Raw genomic sequence first — 23,789 nt, 5'->3', positions numbered from 1 at the left:
ACTCCAGAGCCCAAGACCAAAACCAGACCAGCACTCCAGTGCAGTACTGAGGGAGGGCTGCACTGTTGGAGGTGCCATCTTTCAGATGTCTGCCCTTTCAATTGGGCATAAGTTACTTTAGAACACTTTGAAGAAGTGCAGAGGCGATCTTCCCATTCTCCTGGCCAACATTTAGACAACAATAGAAAAAGATAATAATACTTGGTTTACTACCACAACATAGAGTAAATAAGATCAGAGAGTTGAATGTGTGGCTCAAGATTGATGTGGGAGAAATGGGTTTTGGTTCATGGGGCAATGGCATCAGTATGGGGTAAGTGGGAGCTGTACCGTTGGTACAGTCTTCATCTGAACTGTGCTGGGACCAGAGTTCTGGCAAGTCATATAACTTGGGCTGTAGAGGGTGGTGCGGGTGGTGGGGGCAGTTAAAGAGAAAGGACAAGGCAATAGTGCAGAGTGGCAATGCAGGTAATGATAACAAAGGTGTGACAGGAAGGGGCAGAGCATATAAACATAAGAGTGCACCAGCAAATAAGGTCAGAGTAGGAAAAAAAAAGGTAAAAAGACAGGATTAAAAGCTCTTTATCTGAATGCACACAGCATTCATAACAAGATGGATGATATAATAACTGTTACAGAGACATGGTTGCAAAGTGACCATGGCTGGGACCTGAATATTCAAGGGTATTTGATTTGTCAGTGGGACAGGCAAAGGAGGTGGGGTAGCTCTGTCAATAAAGGATAATAAATGTGGTGATAGATGATCTTGGTTCAGAAGATCAAAATGAAGAATCAATTTGTGTGGAGGTAAGAAATAGCAAAGGAAATAAGTCACTGGTAGGAGTAGTTTATAGGCTTTCTAACAAGTAGCTACACTGTAGGACAGAGTATAAATCAAGAAACAATGAGGACTTGTCTGAAAGGTACTGCAATAATGATGGGTGATTTTAATCTTTGTATGCATCGGACAAATCAAACTAGCAAAGATAATCTAGAGGATAAGCTCATAGGGTGTATCTGGGACAGTTTCTTAGAGCAACAGATTCTGGAGCCAACCAGGGAACAGACTATTTTAGATTTGGTAATAAGTAATGAGACAGGATTAACAGGATCATAGTAAAAGGATCCTCTGGGCAAGAGTGATCATAACAGGGACAGCATAAAAGCTAAAGAGAAAGTATACAATGCGGCGAAGAGCAGTGGGAAACCAGGGGATTGGGAAGCCTACAAAGACCAATAGAGGACAACTAAAAAAGAAATAAGGAGGGAGAAGATTAAATATGAGGGTAAACTAGCCAGTAATATAAAAGAAGATTGCAAGAGTTTTTTTAGATATATAAAGGGTAATAGAGAGGCAAAAGTGGACATTGGGCTGCTGGAAAATGATGCTGGAGAAGTAGTAGTGGGGAACAAAGAAATGGCGGAGGAACTGAATAGGTACTTTGCGTCAGTCTTCACGGTGGAAGACACGAGTAACATCCATCCCCAAAGTTCAAGAGAGTCGGGGGGCAGAGGTGAGTATGGTGGCCATTACCAAGGAGAAGGTGCTAGGAAAACTGAAAGGTCTGAAGGTGGATAAATTACCTGGACCAGATGGATTACACCCCAGAGTTCTGAAGGAGATAGCTGAAGAGATAATGGAGGCGTTAGTGGTGATCTTTCAGGAATCACTGGAGTCAGGAAGCGTCCCAGAGGACTGGAAAATCGCTAAAGTAACCCTCCTGTTTAAGAAGGGAGTGAGGCAAAAGACTAGATTAGCCTGACCTCGGTCGTTGGTAAGATTTTAGAGTCTATTATTAAGGATGAGATTTCAGAATACTTGGAAGTGCATGGTAAAATAGGGCAAAGTCAGCATGGTTTCATTAAGGAGAGGTCATGCCTGACAAATCTGTTAGAATTCTTTGAGGAAGTAACGAGCAGGTTAGACAAAGGAGAGCCAATGGATGTTATCTACCAGAAGGCCTTTGACAAGGTGCCGCACAGGAGGCTGCTCAGTAAGATAAGAGCCCATGGAGTTAGAGGCAAGGTACTAGCATGGATAGAAGATTGGCTGTCTGGCAGGAGGCAGAGAGTGGGGATAAGGGGGTCCTTCTCAGGATGGCAACCAGTGACTAGTGGAGTTCCGCAGGGGTTAGTGTTGGGACCACAACTTTTCACTTTATACATTAATAATCTAGATGAAGGAACTGAGGGCATCCTGGCTAAGTTTGCAGATGATACAAAGATAGGTGGAGGGACAGGTAGTATTGAGGAGGCAGGGAGGCTGCAGAAGGATTTGGACAGGTTAGGAGAATGGGCAAAGAAGTGGCAGATGGAATACAACGTGGACAAGTGTGAGGTCATGCACTTTGGTAGGAAGAATAGAGGCATAGATTATTTTCTAAATGGGGAGAGAATTCAGAAATCTGGAGTGCAAAGGATTCTCTTAAGGTTAACTTGCAGGTTGAGTCAGTAATTAGCAAGGCAAATGCAATGTTGGCATTTATTTCGAGAGGACTAGAATATAAAAGCAGGGATGTGCTGCTGAGGCTTTATAAGGCTCTGGTCAGACCACATTTAGAATATTGTGAGCAATTTTGGGCCCCATATCTCAGGAAGGATGTTCTGGCCCTGGAGAGGTTCCAGAGGAGGTTCACGACAACGATCCCAGGTACTAAAGGCTTAACATATGAGGAACGTTTGAGGACTCTGGGTCTACACTCGATGGAGTTTAGAAGGATGAGGGGGGATCTGATTGAAACTTACAGAATACTGAAAGGCCTGGATAGAGTGGACGTGGGGAAGATGTTTCCATGAGTAGGAGAGACTAGGACCCGAGGACACAGCCTCAGAGTAAAGGGAAGACCTTTTAGAACAGACATGAGGAAAAACTTCTTTAGCCAGAGAGTGATGAATCTATGGAATTCATTGCCACAGAAGGCTGTGGAGGCCAGGTCATTGAGTGTATTTAAAACCGAGATAGATAGGTTCTTGATTGGTAAGGGGATCAAAGGTTACGGGGAGAAGGCGGGAGAATGGGGTTGAGAAACTTATCAGCCATGATTGAATGGCAGAGCAGACTTGATGGGCCGAACGGCCTAATTTCTGCTCCTATGTCTTATGGTCTTATAACATGCTGGAATTTCATATTCAGTTTGAAGATGGGAAATTTGGATCTAAAACTAGTAACTTAAAACTTTAATAAAGGCAATTACAAGAATAAGACGACAGAGTTGGCTCAAGTGAACTGGGAAAATAGATTAAAAGGTAAGGCGCTAGAGAGGCAGTGGCAGACATTTAAGGAGATATTTCTTAACTCACAACAAAAGAATGAGACTGGGGAATTAAGAATGGGAAACAAGGAAATGGCAGATACTTTGAGCAAGTATTTTGTATCTGGCTTCACAGAAGACGACACAAAGCATCCCAAGAATAGTAGAAAATCAAGAGGCAAAAGGGAAGGAGGAATTTAAAACAATCACTAACAAGAAGTCTGCTGTCCTTACCCAGTCTGGCATACGTGACACCAGGTCCACAGCAATGTGGTTGACTCTTAGTTGCCCTCTGAAATGGCCGAGCAAGATACAGTTGTATTCAAGAAAGTGGCTCTCCACTTTCTCAAGGGCAATTAGGAATGGGCAATAAATGCTGGCCTAGCCAGTGACACCGGCCGGTGAAGGGGTTTAAAAAAGAGTAGCGAGAGGTTGCCTGTAATGTGGGAACAGCACCGCTGAATGAGTATCATGTCCTTGTTATTTGGTATTACTCAGATTCTGATGATGTTACAAATGAGAATAATAAAGCCGTTGTCTGAAAAACCTTGCAGAAATCTCAGTGACCTGATCTGAGCTTCTCAAAACAACTAGTTCAATGATTAATAATGTACTTCTAATGAGTGCAATTGAGTTCCGGAAAATTGAAGGATTTTGGACTTATCAACATAGATGTTTAATTCCTACTTTAAGGGAGGGAAAAGAATGAAAGTTTGGATAATTTGGTGGAAGAACACAGAACTGTTGGCTTTCAAGTTTTAAGGCCAGGACATTCAAGAAACAAGGCCTGAAAAAAATTAAATTCGAGTATTGCTGAAAAAAAGAGACATGCTAACAGAGCTTTTTGTCTCACCAGAGATTACCAATAGTGGAGGGGAACAACAATTTATACTGCATGAGAAGAGAGTGCTGATTGGTTGGTTGGCAAGTGGACTCTGATCAGTGGAGGCTTTGCCATGGAAAATGCAGCATGGAACAGTTAACTGCCCAGCTTTGTTCAAATTCAAAGTAGGCAGGTCGACTCGGATTGGTCAAGGTATTGCCCTGAGGAATGACCCAGGAAATCGCTGTTCCCTAAACTTTTGGTTAGTTGAAAAAGTGCAATGTGTGGGCATGTTCCTTCTGTCTGCAAAGTACAGGGCCCTGTGTGTAAATATATGTGGCTTCCAGCATGCGTAAGTGAGCCACACTGCAAGCTCAACTGACAATCTCAAATTGGTTTTCACTGTAATTCTTAGCACAATCAGGATTGTTTAGCAAGTACTGTCCAATCGCAGACTCACATCTAATGCTGGACACTATGTTTTGAGTGTTGCAAGCATGGGCTGGTTGGGTACGGTCAGTACTTTAACTGTTGCGAACAGCCAAAGGGACATGCTGTTTGATAAGATCTGCCAGTCATCGGGATGTACAGCCTACATACCTAGCATCACACTGGCACTGAAATTCATATACCACATTACTCATTTATGTGAGAGGCAGAGTAGGCAGAATACCACTCGTGTTGCTACTGCATAGTAAGAGCATGCAAAGGCTAGCTTCACCTGTTGTTCAAATCTTGGAGATACCAGAGGTTGACTGGGCACTTTTCAGGACCAAAAGCAGTGGCCTTGGGTCCATTGTGCGATATGTAGCAAGTGATGATCTGATCAGGATAGCCATTATTCTGCAGGACGGCTCTGATGCACACTATTTACGAACAGGGAGCAGGAGTAGGCCATTCAACCCCTCGAACCTGCTCCGCCATTTAACAAGATCTGATAGTAACCTCCAATCTGCATCCCACCTACCCCCGATAACCTTTCACCCCCTTGCTTACCAAGAGTCTATCCAACTCTGCCTTAAAAATACAAACATTTCAACATCAAGCTTGCATGGTGAACAAATGGCTTGGGCTCTATTTACGAGGCTGCCAATAAGGCCAACTTTACTGCGTGTGGAACTGTAAGAGTCCCAACACTTCTATTGGCCAATGAGGTAGGTTCGTGGTAGACAGGTGTAGAGAACCCATAGGCAGATTTCTCAACTTGCACATCAAGGAAAGGGAGTTCGTCTGACTGCTCCAATTAAAGGTGAATTTGAGTGCAGGATGGAGCCCATTAAGGTGTCTAAGGAAATTCTTACACGCAGCCGCGGATACAAATATAGCATATGCAGCATTCACGTATCAGAAGTATGCAAGCGGTAGGAAGTTAGATGTCATTCCACTGGAGATGCGTTTCTTGTGGAAACCGGCAATGATGTTTGAGAGAGCTGGGCTTAGAGGGGATCCATGGCAACACCATCTATCTGATGCTTTCACCACTCAGTCGACCTGCCCGATCTGAATTTGAACAAAGCCGGGCAGATAATTATTCCATGGCTGCAGTCTCCATAGCAACACCTTGACCAATCAGCACTCTCTTCTCATACAGTATAAATTGTTTTTCCCCATTACTATTGGTAATTTCTTACGAGCTGTCCCAATGAGTGCAACATGGAAAGCTTTGATAGCTTGTCTCTTTTTGCAGCAATATTCAAGTTCTATACTACCAAACGGCTACTTAAATTTAAATTCTTTTAGAACTAAAAGTAACCCAAAGTGATGCTACTAGTTATGCAACATACTCGAAGGAAAATATTATAAACAGCCCAAGCGACAAGAATCTTCACATAGAATGTCACGACAGAATAGCACAGGAACTTAAAAACAAAAAACTACTGCGGATGCTGGAAATCCAAAACAAAAACAAAAACAGAATTACCTGGAAAAACTCAGCAGGTCTGGCAGCATCGGTGGAGAAGAAAAGAGTTGACGTTTCGAGTCCAATGACCCTTCAACAGAACACAGGAACTTGACTATTTCTACACAACCACTCTCCAGATCAGATAAACGTAGCTTTTCTGTATTTAAACAGCGGTGCAAATAAAAAATATGAACTCATCAACGTGAGACTGCTTGTTTAGTGTTTGATACCTCATTCAATCAACAGCTGTTTGGCCAAAGCAAAACCTCAAGGTATTTCTTTACCCGTGAGCCAGGTTGGAGATTTCACCTTTGGTATGTTGGAATGTACCGTGCTCATGAAACCAGGCAGGAACAGGCAAAGAGAAAGAAGCTTGACAAAGCTGAGTAAGAAACTAGTACCAGCTATAAAGGAATGTGCTGATAAAAGTTTAGACTGCGCCCAACATAATTGCTAAGAGCTTAGCTTGATTTTCAGTATGATACAGTAACTAAAGTCCAAATAGTAATAAGATTCATGATCACTTTATGGAGACATCTTAAATTTATGACTGCAGTGAAACGGGCATGGGTGGCTTGAATATTAATTGCAAAGCAATTGGTTCAATCTAAAAACATGATGAAACGACCTGCACTTTTGTTAAAAATTGCCCCTGCTTTGAGTCATCTCCACACAAGACTGAGGCAGACATGACAGTGGGCGTCTTTACACTGGATTTTATACAGTTTGGATCATAGGAAAGATGACCTAATTTTCCTGGGCTCATCGATGAGCCCCACTTGCTGTACTAAGGCAAGGCAGCTGCACGTCATAATACGCAGCATGATGTTGGTCACTTGGCTGCCCATCACAATCTTTTGCATCATTGCATCACTGGGCACTGTGATTGGCTAAGACACAGTTCAGCAAAGTGAAGAAAGGGCACCGAGCCATGTCACATCCAAGAGGGCATTACGCCAAGAAACGCCATGACCGGGGGCACAGGAGGGAACAGATGCAACAGCTGACACGACTGCACACCACACGGCAAACCTGTTTCGGGAAGAAACAGCGCACTCGATAGAAGATGCAGTTTCCAAGTCTGCTCTGTCATTGGGGTGTCTAAATTTAAAGTGGTACGTTCAAGTAACAGAGCAAAGTGGGACAACCAAATGCGGTGCTGTCAACTGTCCCAGTGAGTGTACTGGATGTAACCAGCTACAGGAATACCACACTAAAACCAATATACTTTGTCTGATATTCTTATTCACCACATTAAGTTATCACCAGTATCTTCTGCCCTACTGTTAAATAGCTCAAACTGTTGTCTCCAGAGGCAATGCAAGACTGGAAGATATAATTGTACTGTTGGGTGTTCCTCCAAGTGAATACCCTCTGGAAATTTTTCCCTGTCAGAACTTTGTACAGTCAATATTTAACTAAGTATAGTGGCAATTCGTCATCGTAATGGGTAACGGGCTGAACATTTTGCTGTTATTGGTTACTGCTAATCTGGGATAGAGTCAAGATGTGCATCTTCGGGCAGGCAGGTGTAAACCCTTACCGTCACTCTGGAGAGCAATAGAGTGGACGTATAAGGGAGCAATGGCCGTGTTCCCTGATGTACCGTTACAAGCACACAGGGGCTACTACCACGTCCAGCCCTGATTGCACAGAATTAGAAATTGCCACACAGCCTGGCAATGTCTGCCCCTCCACCTCCAAGCCGACCAGTACCATGAAGCGCAGTTAAATCTCACAAAGACAATGAGTAGCTACAAAACAGACAAAAGAGAAGTCAAAATTGTTTCCTGACCCAACAAGAAAGCTCAGTGAATCAGTCTCATTACAAATCAGTCCAAACAATACAACCTACATCACATTGCAGGCACTCCTGCACAGTGCAACTTGAGTGATGCTGTAATAATCTATATTGACTAATGAATACGCTGATCCTTCTCTAAACCTGACACTATCCAGTTTAATAAAGCTGGTAGAGATGAACTATCTGCAAGTCTCCAAATTGCTCATATGGACAGGTAGTGAAGGAGGTCCAGCAGAGATACTGCTCCTGTCCATTAGGTACAAAGTACCAGGTTACCTTTGAGGGTAAGGAAAAAGACTGTGGGAAGGACAGTGTGAATGTTGACCATGGCACTATAGAGCAGGAGGCTGTCCATGGGGAGGAGATGAACAGTAGAAAGGGAATCTATAATTTGGTGGATAGACTGCATTCTTTGCAGTCAGGGTTGAGAGGTCAGAAGAAACAGCTGGATAAGATCTGGAAATGGAGGATCCAGTTCTTATGCTCCATGCTGGAACCGACAATGTAGAAAAGATTAGGGAAGAGATCCTGCTGAGAGAGAATCAGGAGTTAGGCACTCAACTGAAAAGCAAGACCTCGCAATTATTACCAGAGCCACATGCAGACTGGCACATAGCCAAACAGATTAAAAAAGTCAATATGTAGCTGTGGGAGTGGCGTGGGAAAAGGGGATTCCATTTTAGGGGGCATTCGCACTGTTAGGATGGGCTGCACCTGAACTGGCTGGAACCAAGATCCAAGCGGAAAGAATGACTCGGGCTGTAAATAAGACTTTAAACTAACATCGGGAATGGTGGTTGGGTGGGGGTGGGTGGTAGAGAATGCTAGAAATGGCAGAAAGCCAACAAAACAAGAATCAGGAAGAGAGTAAAGGACAAACTAATCAACACAACCAGAGATTAGATAAACTTCGAAGATGTCTATACCTGTTTACAGTGCTGAATGACTCATTGTCAGCTGGTATGAAGCACAATGGGCCAAGCGGCGTCCCAGCCTGCTGCAAATTCCCATGAGAGATCGTTTCTGCTGGTCGGGGATCTAAAACACGGGGGCACAGCCTCAGGATAAGGGGCCGGTCATTTAGAACTGAGACGAAGAGAAATTACTTCACTCACAGGGTTGTGAATCTTTGCAATTCTCTACCCCAGAGGGTTATGGATGCTATATCGTTGAGTACATTTAAGGCTGGGATAGACAGATTTTTGGTCTCTTGGGGAATTAAGGGATATGGGGAGTGGGCAGGAAAATGGAGTTGAAGCCCAAGATCAGCCATGATGGTACTGAGCAGTGGAGCAGGGTAGATGGGCCGTGTGGTCTACTGATTCTATTATGTTATGAGAAGGACATGGGATGTGGAGAGGAGGTTTAACATAGAATGGGGCACATGGACAGGCACAGGCACACATGCATTAACTAAATGGACTCTGGGCAGGGTAACGAATGCAGAAAGAACTGCTTTCTACAACTCTCAGTCATCAGCTTTGCAGAAAATGCCATGACGGTCATAATCTGAGGCCAGTCACACCATCAACTGGACTCAAAAGTAAATCTCAACCACTCTCTTATTGGAAGAGTGGGCAAGTGTATTGAGTAGTTCTTCTCATAGGGATAGACAACAAAAGCCAACATCTCACAAAAGAATTTTAAAAATGTTGCTGGCCCTGGGTTTGATGCTGCGTTTGCTAGCCTTAGCTTGGGTGATTGGCCTCAGGACCTTGGGAATAGAGGAGGAAATTAAACAAAGCCTCAGCTGAGGATCCTCCCAGTTTACGTGTGCACAGGCAAGAACAGAATCCTGGTCTATAATGACACACCCGTCCCCCCCACTGAACAACTTATCCAACACTCACTGCAGAAGCACACAAAGGAACGAAAGCCCCCAGTGAGTTCCTGGGTTAATGCCATGAACCCCCTCCCTGCCTGTCACACTGCATTACAGGTGAAGCAGCTGCATGCCCTAATAAGACAGGATGATGCTGGTCACTTGGGTACAGTACCTCACAAGGAGTTCATCACAATGTGCGGTATCATTGCAATGGCAGGCACTGACTGCTCATGTCTGGACACAGCCCAGTAGATTGAAGGGAGGGCAACTGAGCCATGTCACATCAAAGAGTGATCAACAGCTTCAAACGCCGAGGGAGGAGGTGCTGGAGGCGGCATTACCAGTGGCAGAGGCAACAACAGATGACTCGACTGTGCACAACGCAGAAAATGTGCTTCAAGCGGTACTAGCATACTCTATAGGAGAGACGGTCTCTGAATCCAATCCTACACTGGGATGTGTCAAATTAGTGGTATGGTCAAGTAACAGAGCAAAGCATGGCAACTAAATGTGCTGCTGTCACCCGTCCCAGTCAGTGTATTGGGCGAAACAAGTTACAAAACTAAATGACTATGACTCTATAATACTAAAACCAATATACTTCAGTGTTGTTCTGTGCTTCCTGTATTGTGTTGTTACCATCAGTATCTTCCACCCTTGTGTTAAATAACTCAGAACTATTCTTCTCACCAAATGCGAGACAGGAAGGTATAACTGTACAGTTACGCGTTCCTCCTCTTCAAGGGAATAAATACTTTATGCATTTTTTTTTCCCTGAGAGAACTTTGCACGCCCAATATTTAACTTACTCACTGAAGCAGGGTGGTAATTCTTCAATGTAATAGGCATTGTGCTAAACATTCTGCTGTCATTGCTTACTGCTAATCTGGGTTAGGGTCAAGTTTTGCATCATCACACAGACCAGTTTAAAACCCTCACTGTCCCTGAGTGAACCAGAAGCATTAAGGAGTAAAAGCCATATTCTGTGCATTTGGGCAAGTTCTCCCTGGTCTCCTGGGGCCAATATTTATCCCGGAATCAGCATCACAAAAACAGATTATCTGGTTATTATCACATTGCCGTTTGCGGGATCTTGCTGTGTGCAAATTGGCTTCCGGGTTTCCTACACTGCAACAGTGCCTACGCTACAAACAATGAAGTACTTCTTGCAAAGTGCTTTGAGACATCTGGTGGGGTTTTAATTTTTAAATGGCACACTTACAAAAACGGGGAGCGTCAGCACTTTCAGCATCTTCAGATCAGTAATGGCTATACTGCCCTATTGGGTCAAAATCCTGGAACTCCTTCCCTAAACAGCACTGTGCACCTACCTGCACGGGAACAGCAGCAATTCAAGGAGGCAGCCCACCACCACCTTCTCAAGGGCAACGAGGGGTGGGCAACAGATGCTGGCCCAGCCAGTGAAGCCCACATCCCGTGAAAGAGTAAAAGCTCTCCTGCCAATGCCAGATGGCTGCACGTACCCACTTGTCCTTGCACGTGCAGAAAACCAATGACGTCATTTGCAGGAGATGCAGTGGCCGGTTGGATCTTATTTGGACCCTGAAGCCTCTGAACCCCGTTGCTGAGCCCCGCGGCAGGCAGGCAGTTGGGCTGCGGCCTCACCACAGTTTCCGGGACTCGGGACTCGGAGGCTTCTGCGTCAGCCGGCGACAGCGGCAATTCCGGGTTACAGCCTCCACATCCTGCCCTTGCAGCTCCGGGGCTTCTTCCTGGTCACAGGCCCGGGTTGAGGGGTTGGGGGTGGGGGGAAGAAGAGGCTCCGGAGCAGGAGATTCAGATACTGCGGGAGGCTGAGCTCCGAACGCACGCCCGCCCGGGGGCTCAGAAACTGGGTTAACGGCTTCAGGGTCTGAATGAGATCCAACCGGAAGAAGCCCCGGAGCTACAATCGCAGGATATGGAGGCTGTAATCTGGGATCGCAGCCATCACTGGATGGATCAGAAGCCTCCCCTGCCTCTCTGTCACTCGCAATGATGTTACAGAGTGAAACAGTGCAATTGCACATGCCAGCAAACAGCCTAAAAAAAACTTCCCTCCTCTTCCCTCCAAACTGATCTGGTGCTATCACAGACATTTAAATGTCACAAAATTAGTCCAGTAGTTGCAACTGAAGGAAAGAGAACTCTTGATTTATCTCCTGACCCTATGAAATAACAGCGTCAAAAGTGTCAATGAATCATTCGCAGATCAGAAATCAATAACCTATATTACACAGAGTCCATCTTGGCCAAAACCATAATCTATACTGACAATTGAATATACTTTTTATTACCTTTAGCCCTGTCAATCCTGCTTTAAAAGTTGGCAATCATCCAGCGTAAAGAAGCTCGTTGCTCTCTTGTACTACAGTTCAAATACTGGTCAAAATAAATTGTCTGTATGCTCACCTCTCACTCCCCACCCAGTCCCCACCTAAGAGTGGTCCGGACTGAACAATTAGCTGCAAAGTTCCTTACACGACCACAAGATGACATCATTGGGGAGAAAGCAACTAAGCCAAGTGGAGACAAAGAAAGGCCCAGATCTTCCGGTCTCTATTGTCAGAGAGCGGGCACATCTCCCCCACCAACCCCTCCACCACAAGAAGCATGTCGGGACCCCCTTGGGAGTCCCGATTCACTGACTCAGTGGGAACTGCGTGGGAAGTCCGAACATCCAAATGGGCAATTCCCCAGCTCCCCGGGACCCTCCGAAAAGGTCTCCGACCAGTTCTGATTTACATACCTGGATAGTTGCCCAGGAAGCATTAGATGGAAAAATCCTAATCAAAGTCTTTGGTAACTCCAGAACCGGCCTCCCCAATCACTCACACTGACCCCCAACTACCCTCTCAACCCGACCTGACTAGCCCCAACCACCTGACTCTCCCCTGGCTCCCAGCATCAGACCTGTAAAATGGTGCGGGGGGGCAAGCATGCGTAAGCGAGAGAGTGTGGGTGAGAACTGGTCCGGTAAGAGCTGAAAAGCAGCGAGGGCAAGTCTGTCAACCGGCTGTGTCCCAAAAAAATTCAAAGTGTGACATCACAGGGAAACAGGCAAGGTGATTGGTCAGTATTTTGCTCACTTATCTTTCAAAAGTTGGATAATTTATTAGTAATTGTACGGTTTTATTAGTGGTAGTAAGATTTGTTAGCAGTAGTAAAGCTTATTAGTAGTATTAGTAGACTATATTAACTCCAATTTAAGAAAAAACGAATTAACACATAATAAAGATGGCAGGACAGGTGATGTGTTGCAGCTGCAGAACATGGATATTGGTGGACACTAGCGTGATTCACAGCAAACATATCTGCAATAAGTGTCTGTGGCTCGAGGAGCTTCTGCTCAGAGTTAACGAGCTGGAGGCTGAGCTTTGGACACTACGATGCATCAGCGAGCGGGAAGATACCTGGACACTTTGCTCCAGGAGACATTCAAGCATCTCCGGATAGGGTCTTCCGATTTGGCCCACGGTCAGGAACAGCAGGGTGTGACTGCAGGTGAGGCAGGTAAGGAGATCGAAATGATAGAAATGGAGGAACCTCAGTCGCTTGCAACTGTCCAACACGTTTGAGGTTCTTGCAGCCTGTGTGGACAAAAGCAGGGGGCTGCAGGGTGGATGAGTGAACTGACCATGGCATTGAGGTACAAGAAGCCATTCAAGTGGGGGAATAAATAGGAATGTAGTGGCAGTAGGGGACAATATAGTCGGGGAATGGACACAGTTCTCTGCAGCCAAGTCTTCATCTGAACCATGCTGGGACCAGGGTTCTGGTGAGTCGTATAACTAGGGTGGTAGAGAGGGCTTTAAACTACAGAGTGGGGGAAGGGATCATGTGAGAGGAGATGTAGTAAATCAAAAAGAAACAACGAGATAATACAACAGGGTGATTTGGGTGATGATAACTAGAGTGTTATAGGAAGGGGCAGTGTACACAAACTTAAGAGTATACCTGCAGATAAGGCCAGAGATTGTAGAGATGGTCAAAAGACAGAGTTAAAGTTCTGTATCTGAATGCGCATAGCATTCATAACAAGGTGGATATTAGCACAGATAGAAACAGATATGTAGGCCTGATGGCCAATACAGAGACATGGTTGCAGGGTGACCTGAATATTGAAGGGCATTTGACATTTCAAAAAGATAGGAAGTGAGGGAAAGATGGTGGGTAGCACTGTTAATTAAGGATGCCTTCAGTATAGTAGTGAGAGATGACCTTAGTTCGAAAGAGCAAGATGTAGAATCAGTTTGGACAGGGATAAGAAATAGGAAAGGTACTGCCCGCAATCCACGAATGAATGAATTTCAAAAAACCCACTGAGTTCTGCAATCTCTCTCCATTTAAATAGTATACTGCTTTTCTATTCTTCCTGCCACATTGTACTCCATCTGCCAAATATTTTGCCCACTCACTTAACCTGTCTATATCCCTTTACAGACTCTCTGCCTCCTCTTGACAACTTTTTTTCCTACCTATCTTGGCGTCATCAGCAAATTTAGCTACCATACATTTGGTCCCTTCATCCAAGTCATTGATACAGATTGTAAATAGTTGAGGCCCCAACATTGATCCCTGTGGCACACCACTGGTTATAGCTCGTCAACCCAAAAATGACAAATTTAACACTCTCTGCCTCATTAGCTAACCAATCCTCTATCCATGCTAATATGCTACCCCCTACACCATGTGCTCTTATCTTGTGTAGTAATCTTTGATGTGGCACCTTATCAAATACCTTTTGGAAATCCAAGTACACCACATCTTCTGGTTCCCTTTTATCAAGCTTGCTTGTTATTTCCTCAAAAAAAATTTTAAATTAGTTAAACATGATTTCCCTTTCACAAATTGCCTCTGCCTGATCACATTATGATTTTCTAAGTATCGTAACATAAGAAGTAGGAGGAGTAGACCATTCGGCCCGTCGAGCCTGCTCTGCCATTCAATACAATCATGGCTGATCTTGGGCTTCAACTCCATTTTCCCGCCTGCTCCCCATATCCCTTAATTACCTGAGGCACCAAAAATCTGTTGATCCCAGCCTTAAATGTATTCAATGGTGGAGCATCCACAACCCCTTGGGGTAGAGAATTCCAAAGATTCACGACCCTTTGAGTGAAATAATTTCTCATCTCAGTCCTAAACGATTAGTCCGTTATCCTGAGACTGTGCCCCTATGTTTTAGATTCCCCAACCAATGGAAACAATCTCTCCACGTCCAACCTATCAAGCCACTTCAGAATTTTGGGGGTTTCAATGAGTTCGCCTCTCATTCTTCTAAACTCCAAAGAATATAGACCCAATTTACCCAGCCTCTCATCATAGGACAATCCCCTCATCCCAGGGACCAATCTAGTGATCCTTCGCTGTACTGCCTCCAATGAGAGTATATCCTTCCTTAAATGTAGAGGCCAAAACTGCACACAGTGTTCCAGATGTGGTCTCACCAAACTCTGTACAATTCTAGTGAGACTTCTTTATTCTTGTAGTCCAATCCCCTTGCAATAAAGGTCAACATGCAATTGATTTCCTTTTCTATTGATTGATGGGATGTGCATGTTGCTGGCTAGGTCAGCATTTAATGCACATCCCTAATTGCCCTTGAGAAGGTGGTAGTGAGCTGCCTTCTTGAGCTGCTGCAGCCCATGTGGTGTAGGTACACCCACAGTGCTGTTAGGAAAGGAGTTCCAGGATTTTGATTCAGCAACAGTGAAGGAACGGAGATATATTTCCAAGTCAGGATGGTGCGTGGCTTGGAGGGGAACTTCCAGGCGGTGGTGTTCCCAGCTATCTGCTGCCCTTGTCCTTCTAGATGGTAGTATTTGTGGGTTTGGAAGGTGCTGTTTAAGGAGGCTTGGTGAGTTCCTGCAGTGCATCTTGTACATACTGCTCCCACTGCGCGTCAGTGGTGGAGGGAGTGAATGTTTGTGGATCGGGTGCCAATCAAGCGGGCTTTATCCAGATGGCGCCAAGCTTCTTGAGTGTTGTTAGAGCTAGACTCATCCAGTCAAGTGGGGAGTATTCCATTACACTCCTGGCTTGTGCATGTTAGATGGTGGGCAGGCTTTGGGGATTCAGAAAGCAAGTTACTTGCCACAGGATTCCTAGCCTGTGACCTACTTTTGAAGCCACAGTTTTTATATGGCTAGTCCAGTTCAGTTTCTGGTCAATGGTAAACCCTAGGAAGTTGACAGTGGGCGATTCAGTGATGGTAATGCCATTGAATGTCATGGGGCAATGGCTAGATTCTCTCTTGTTGGAGATCATTGCCTGGTACTTGTGTAGCATGAATGTTACTTGCTACTTGTTAGCCCAAGCCTGGATATTGTCCAGGTCTTGCTGCATTTGGACATGGACTGCTTCAGTATCTGAGGAGTCGCGAATGGCGCTGAACATTGTACAATCATCAGCAAACATCCTCACTTCTGACCTTATGATGAAAGGAAGGTAATTGATGAAGCAGCTGAAGATGGTCGGGCCGAGGACACTACCCTGAGGAACTCCTGCAGTGATGTCCTCGAACTGAGATGATTGACCTCCAACAACCACAACCATCTTCCTTTGTGCTAGGTATGACTCCAATCTGGTACAGCGGGATCTGGGTGTTCTGGTACAGGTTGGTAAGCAGGTACAGAAAGTGATTAGGTAGGCAAATGGAATATTGCCATTTATTGCCAAGGGAATGCAATATAAAAGTAGGGAAGTTTTACTGCATCTGTACAGGGCCTTGGTGAGACCACATCTGGAATACAGTATACCGTTTTTGTCTCCTTATTTTAAGAAGGATATGATTGCGTTACAAGCAGTTCAGAGAAGGTTCATTGAACTCATTGCTGAGATGAAGGGGTTATTTTACGAGGAAAGGTTGGACAGGTTGGGCCGATACCCACTGGAGTTTAGAAGAACGAGAGGATTTTTAAAATTCATTCACGGGATGTGGGCTTCGCTGGCTGGGCCAGCATTTAATGCCTAATTGCCCTGGAGAAGATGATGGTGAGCTGCCTTCCTGAACAGCTGCAGTCCATGTGGTGTAGGTACATCAACAGTGCTGTTAGGGAGGGAGTGCCAGGTGATCACATTGAAACATAAGATCCTGAGGGAGCTTGATAAGGTGCATAGGGGGAGGATGTTTCCTCTTGTCAAGGAGACTAGAACTAGGGGACACAGTTTAAAAATAAGGGGTCTCCATTTAAGAGTGAGATGAGATTTTTTTTCTCTGAGGGTCATTAGTCTGTGGAATTCTCTTCCCCAGAGAGCAGTGGAGGCTGGGGCATTGAATATATTCAAGGCTGAGTTAGACAGGTTTTTGATAGACAAGGGAGTTGAGGGTTATTGGGGGGTTGGGGTGGGGGCAGAGAGGAAAGTGGAATTGAGACCACAACCCGATCAGCCATGATCGCATTGCATGATGGAGCAGGCACCCACCCATTCCTCACCCGCTGAAAAACTGCTTAAATGGCCCAAAGCTTTTCAGTGTGTTAGTGAACACTTACAAGAACCCCAGACGATCCAGCGCCATGAGGGAGCAGCTCAACAGAAGACTGCTCCACATTTCTGAAGAAGCCAGGATCAGAAGCCATGGCCAGGAGCTCCATCGTGGTACCGTAAAGTACGAGCGGAGCGGTAATCCGATGGTGACTGCCGCATCCTCAGCAGATTCAGGCCATTGCTTCTTTTCATCCATGCAAGCACGCGCTTAGAATTGGTTTCCCAAAGAGCAGATGCAGGCCAGGAAGATCATTTAAACCATCAAACTTGTCTTCCCACTGAAATGTGCATGCCTCTCCCTCCCCATACCCCACCACAGCTTACAAAGACTCCCAGGTCCCTATATAAAAAAAAAATCAACAATCCCCAGACCTTCACCATTTAAAAAATATTCTGCTTTTCTAATTTTCCCTCTGAAGTGGATTACTTCACACTTTCTGACAGTGTATTCCATCAATCATGCTCATACCCACACACTTAAACTGCCAATGTCCCTTTGCAGCCTCAGGCCTCCTCATAGCCAAGTCTCCCTATTGTCTAACACTACTGTTGTTAGTATCTAATAGATTCTGTTGCTGGATGTTCAATACCCAGTAGTTTAAGGTGATAAGGTGAACAGGTGTTGGGTATTGATTTGTTAACTATACTCCGATGTGTATATAAAGAAGAGTCAGCCAGCACTGGCGGGGGGAGATGGTGTTAGAGTGGAGAAGTGAGCTCTGTGGCAAGCAATAAACAGTCTCCACCAAAGCATCCTAGTCTTAGTGTCTTCTTCACAACCAGGCTTGGTAATTTCTTGGACAGTTGTCAGCAGTAAACTTGGATAGATTTGCATTACATAAAAGAGGTAGGTTTTCAAATCCCTGTGGCATTGGTAGTGGTTCTGGGCCAGAAGGGACAGGTTGGACTCGATCTCTGGGACCAGCTGTGCTGCATGGTTAGCTTCATGACAGATTCTAATAATTTCCTCATTACTGATGTCAGGCTAGCTGGTCTATAGTTGCTCGTTTTCTCCCTCTCTCCTCTCTTGAACAGCAAGGTTACATTGATACCCATCATTGGAAAGTAATAATTCTTGAATCTAGGGAATGCTGGAAGATCAAGCCCGGTGCAGTCCCCTCTTTTCAAACTTTAGCCTGTAGGCAATTAGGCCCAGGGGATCTGTTGGCTTTTAGGCTCACTGAGAAGGAAAGGAAGGGCATCCAAAGCTCGAGCTCCTGGGATTCCCAAAGATAGAGGTTACAATGAGACAGAAAATTGAAGCCAATGACAATTGTAAGGTTCATAATAAAATAGAAAACCAAGGTTAACATAGAAAGGGCAGAAGAGATGAAAAAAAGGGAAAAGGCAAGGACACGGTAGAATAGATCAGTGACAACATAGAAAAGGAAGCCAAAAATCTTTATAATAGTATATTTAAAAAAGGTAGTCAAGGTGGGGAAACTTTTACAAACAATTATCCAGGACAAAATGTATTGGTATTCATAAAAGCATATCCTAATAAATGGAAGTCAGCATGACTTCAAAGGTAAATTGTGTTTGACTAATTTGATTGAGGTCTTTGATGAAGAAACGGAGAAGCTTGACGAGCGCGGTGTGGGTCTGACGAGCTCGGTGTGGGTCTGACGAGCGCGGTGTGGGTCTGACGAGCGCGGCGTGGGTCGGACGGGCGTGGCGTGGGTCGGACGGGCGCGGCGTGGGTCGGACGGGCGCGGCGTGGGTCGGACGGGCGCGGCGTGGGTCGGATGGGCGCGGCGTGGGTCTGACGAGCGCGGCGTGGGTCTGACGAGCGCGGTGTGATTGGACTTTGGCAAAATGCTAGATAATAGACTGTGGCAGTAATGTCACTGGACTAGTAATCCAGGACCCAGGCAGCTAGATTTTTAATTCAGTGAATAAATCTGGAATATAAAGCTCGTCTCAGTGAAGGTGACCATGAAGCTATCATTAATTGTCGTAAAGACCCATCTGGTTCACTGAAGTTCTTTAAGGAAGGAAGTCTGCCGTCCTTACCTGGTCTGGACTATATGTGACTCCACAGTTGACTTTTAACTGCCCTCTGCATTGGCCTAGCAAGCCACTCGGTTAGGGATGGGCAACAGATGCTTGCATTGCCAGCAACACCCACATCCCATGAAAGAATATATAAAGGATAGTTTAGCAAAATTGAAGCCGATGGAACAAAAGGGACAATAGCAGCACACATACGGACAGAAAGCAGAGTCATGCTGTTTGTCAGACTGCAGAACATGGTGGTGTATTCCCTAGGGATCGCTGTTAGTACCAGTGCTTAAAACCTGGATTTGTGTACACAGGGCACCAGTTCAAAATGCTCAGATGATACAAAGCTTGAATGTGTAGCCAACACGTGAGGAGGAGAATAACAGGCATCAGGACAGAGACTGGCGAAATAGACAGCTACATGGTGGGTGAAATTTAACACAGAAGTGTGAGGCGATGCCTCCTGGTAACACAAATCTTTTAAAGGTTGCAGGACAGTTGAGAAGATAGTTAAAAAAAGCAAACAGGACACTTGGTTTATCAGTGGAAGCACACAGGATAACAGCAGGGAAGTAATGCTAACCCTTGATAAAAACACTGGTTAGGTTGAAGCTGGAGTATTGTTCCATTCTAAGCATCGCACTTTAGAAAAGAGCTGGATTAGAATGGCTCCAGAGATGTGGGATTACAGTTCATGTGGAGAGATTGGAGAAACTGGGATTGTTCTCAGAGCAGAGAAAGTTAAGAGAACAATTGATAAAAATGTTCAAAATCATGAAGGATTTTGCTAGAGATAAATAAGGAGAAACTGTTTCCAGAGGCAGGAGAGCACTAGGACATCAAGTTACAAAGGTATTGAGTTGAGGGCATATACCGAGAACCACATCATGAAAGACCAATTCCATGGAGCTCTGCTCTCACCGCACCTCAAGTACTAGTTTTGCTAACAGAAGCATGGGAGATGCTCAACTATGAGGCATCAGTGACCTGATTGAACAATATGCCAACACTCATTGCCCAAGCTCACAAAGGAAGGCAGGCTGCCCCTGAACTACTACTAAACACAAGATCCCCTCCCTGCCCGTCACACTGCCCCTCAGTCTTCTCTGCTCCAACGAAAACAACCCAAGTCTATCCAACCTCTCTTCATAACTTAAATGTTTCATCCCAGGCAACATCCTGGTGAATCTCCTCTGCACCCCCCCCAGTGCAATCACATCCTTCCTATAATGTGACGACCAGAACTGCACACCGTACTCCAGCTGCTAAGGTTCTATACAACTCCAACAAACAAAAAGCAGAAAGATATAATTGTACTGGTACAGGTTGTTCTTCAAATGAAAACCCAATGGAAATGTTTCTTTGCATGACAAATGGCGTATTTAACTGACTGAAATTCATTATTATAATGGGTATTGTGCTGAACACTTTACTGTTACTGCTAATCTGGGTTAGGGTCAGGTAGGCATCATCACACAGACCGGTGTGAAGCACTCGCTGTGAAGCTGTTTCAATGACCCTCCATCGTAAAGGTCAGGAATGGGGATGTTCACTAATCATTCAAGAGTCTGAAGTATCTCCTCTGTCACCATGACCTGGGCAGCAGCATCTTCCTTGGTAAAGACAGATGCAAAGCATCCATTTAACACCTCAGCCATGCCTCCTGCCTCCATGAGTAAATCCCCTTTTTTTGTCCTTAAATTGACCTACTGCTCCTCTTAACACCCTTTTACTATCTATATGCCGAAAGATGACTTTGGGATTCCCTTTCATGTTAGCGGCCAGTCTCTTCTCATACTCCCGTTTGGCTTCTGTTATTTGCTTTTTCAATTTTGTCAATTATATTAACTACCTGACATCTGTCATAAGCACACTTTTTCTGCCTCACCTTGATCTCTATCTCTTCCGTCACCCAGGGAGCTCTGGATTTATTTCCCCATCTTTCCCCTTTGTGGGAATATACTGTGACTGTACTTGAACACTCTGTTCTTTAAAGGCAGCCCATTGTTCTTACTCTGGAGTGTTCCTTGCCCTTTCCATAGCCCACCTAAACCTTATGATACATTGATCACTGACCCCTAAATGTTCCCCTCCTGACACTTGATCACTTAGCCCACATCAATCCCAAGGACCAGATCTATCAGTACCTCCTCTTATTGGACTGGAAACCTACAGCTGTATTAAGTTCTCCTATTACTTCTTGCCCCTCACACTACGACTATCCCAGTCTGTATTCAGATAATTAAGATCCTCAATTATAATTATTCTATAATTATTGCACCTCTGTAATTTCTTTGCAAATTTGTTCCTCCACATCCTTCCCACTGCTCGGTGGTCTAGGGGCTACACACAGCAATGGAACTGCACCTTTTTTGTTCCTTAGCTCTAACCAAATAGATTCTGTCCTTGACCGTTTGGGGACATCTCTCTCTCCAGAACTTCAATGCTCTCCTGAATCAATACTGCCACCCCTCTTCCTTTCCTCCCCTGAACACCTTGTATCCATACTTAAAGCCCAGTCCTGCTTCTTTGAGCCAGGTCTCTGTTACTACCATATTTCCACGTGGCTTTCTGCACTTGCATTTCAGGAACCTTACTTACCACACTCTGTGTATTCACATACATGCACTGTAACTTTAATTTAGACTCTGTAACTTTATCATTATGCTGAGCCCACCTAATACCTTACTATTTCCTACTCTAGTGCTATTTATCTCTCCCACTTTTCTGTGCACCTTGGTATTCCTCTCTGATATTACCTCCTAGTTCCCACACTCCTGCCAAGTTAGTTTAGGCAACAGCACTAGTTAATTGACCTGTCCATTATCTACACGGCACAAGGCAATAGTGTGATGGGATACACTCCACTTGCCTCTATGCCAGGGTGAGTGCAGCTCCAACAACACTCCAGAAGCTCGGAAGCCTCCAGCACAAAGCAACCTGTTTGATCAGCACCCTATTCACAATCTAAAACATTCACTCCCTCCACCACTAACACACAGCGACAGCAGTGTGTACCTTCCACAAGATTCACACTGCTGGAACTCACCAAGGATCCTTCAACAACACCTTCCAAACCCACAACCTTCACCATCAAGAAGGTCAAGGGTAGCAGATGCATGGAACGGCACCAAGTTCCCCTCCAAGCCACACACCATCCTCACTTGGAAATATATCGGCCGTTCCTTTACTGTTGCTGGGTCAAAATCCTGGAACTCCCTCCCTAACAGCACTGCAGGTGTACCTACACCACAGGGACTGCAGCGGTTCAAGAAGGCAGCTCACCACCACCTTCTCAAGGGCAATTAGGGTACACGAATCATTAAAGGTGGCAGGACAGGTTGAGGCCACGGTCTGGGTTTTATTAATAGGGGCACAGAGTACAAGAGCAAGGAGATTATGGTTAGCAAGTAAAGTTAAAGATAACCCAAAGATGTTTTACCAATACATTAATGCTAAAAGGTTAGTTAAGGAAAAAGTGGGACCTATCAGAGATGAAGATGGAAACTTGTGTGTAGATGCAGAGGCTGTGGGAAGGGTTTTGAATGAATATTTTGTCTCCGTGTTTACAAAGGAAAGGGAGGATGTAGATATAGTAGTCCAGGAGGAACATGGTGAGATATTGGACGGGTTAGTCATAAAAGAAAGAGGAAGTACTCGAAGGGTTGAAATCCTTGAAAGTTGATAAGTCACCAGGGCCAGATGGATTGTTTCTGAGGCTGCTGAAGGAAGTCAGGGAGGAGATAGCAGATGCTGTGAGGATGATTTTCCAATCTTCACTAGATACAGGGGAGGTACCAGGGGACTGGAGAAATGCAAACGTAGTTCCATTGTTTAAAAAGGGATCAAAGGAAATGCCAAACAATTATAGGCCAGTTAGTCTTACATCGGTGGTGAGCAAATTAGTAGAATCAATCCTGAGAGATAGGATTAACTGTCATGTGGAAAGGCATGGACTAGTCAGGGATGGTCAGCATGGATTTGTTAAAGGAAGGTCTTACCTCACAAATTTGATTGAATTCTTTGAGGAAGTGACAAGAAGAGTTGATGAAGGTAGTGCAGTGGATGTTGTGTACATGGATTTTAGCAAGGCATTTGACAAGGTCCCACATGGCAGATTAGTCAGGAAAGTAAAGCCCATGGGATTCAGGGTAATGTGGCAAACTGGATAAATGGTTGGCTTTGTAACAGGAAACAAAGGGTAATGGTCGATGGATGCCCTTGCGAATGGAAAGTTGTCTCAAGTGGTGTTCCACAGGGCTCGATGTTGAGACCCTTGCTGTTTGTGTTATATATCAACGATCTGGATGTGTACGTGAGAGGCACGATTGGGAAATTTAGTGTAGTGTAGTGGATAGTGTAGAGGATAGCCATAATCTCCAAAACAATATAGATGGGTTGGTGGAGTGGGCGGTAAAGTGGCAGATGGATTTTAACATACAGAAGTGTGAGGTCATACATTTAGGGAGGTCAAACAGTTACAGGGATTACAAAATAAATGGGAATATACTAAGAGGGCTAGATGAAGTGAGAGATCTTGGCGTATAAGGACACAGGTCCCTGAAGGCACCAGTTCAAGTAGACAAGGTTGTAAAGAAGGCATATGAATGTTCTCCTTCATTGGCAGAGGTATAGAATATAAAAGTAAGGATATAATGTTGGAATTGTATAAAACACTGGTGAGGCCACAA

At 44.8% G+C, this 23,789-nt stretch overlaps 1 protein-coding gene across 4 annotated transcripts in view; it reads right to left on the bottom strand.

Annotated features, from left to right (window-relative positions):
* ppp1r16a (protein phosphatase 1, regulatory subunit 16A) overlaps window positions 1-23,789 on the bottom strand; it is a 160,308-nt gene that overhangs the window by 116,535 nt on the left and 19,984 nt on the right. The window contains exon 1 of one of the 4 annotated variants that reach the window (XM_078536070.1): window positions 3,486-3,504. The exons of the other annotated variants lie outside the window; for them this stretch is intronic. The gene's annotated coding sequence lies outside the window, so the exon portion shown is untranslated. Of the gene's footprint in view, window positions 1-3,485; window positions 3,505-23,789 lie in introns of those variants that run through there. 4 annotated transcript variants of the gene reach the window in all.

The sequence above is a fragment of the Cetorhinus maximus genome, chromosome 3, assembly GCF_964194155.1.
Source record: "Cetorhinus maximus chromosome 3, sCetMax3.hap1.1, whole genome shotgun sequence".
Classification (NCBI taxonomy): domain Eukaryota; kingdom Metazoa; phylum Chordata; class Chondrichthyes; order Lamniformes; family Cetorhinidae; genus Cetorhinus; species Cetorhinus maximus.
Note: the sequence above shows the minus strand (reverse complement) of the source record. Positions and strands in the feature narration are given on the sequence as shown.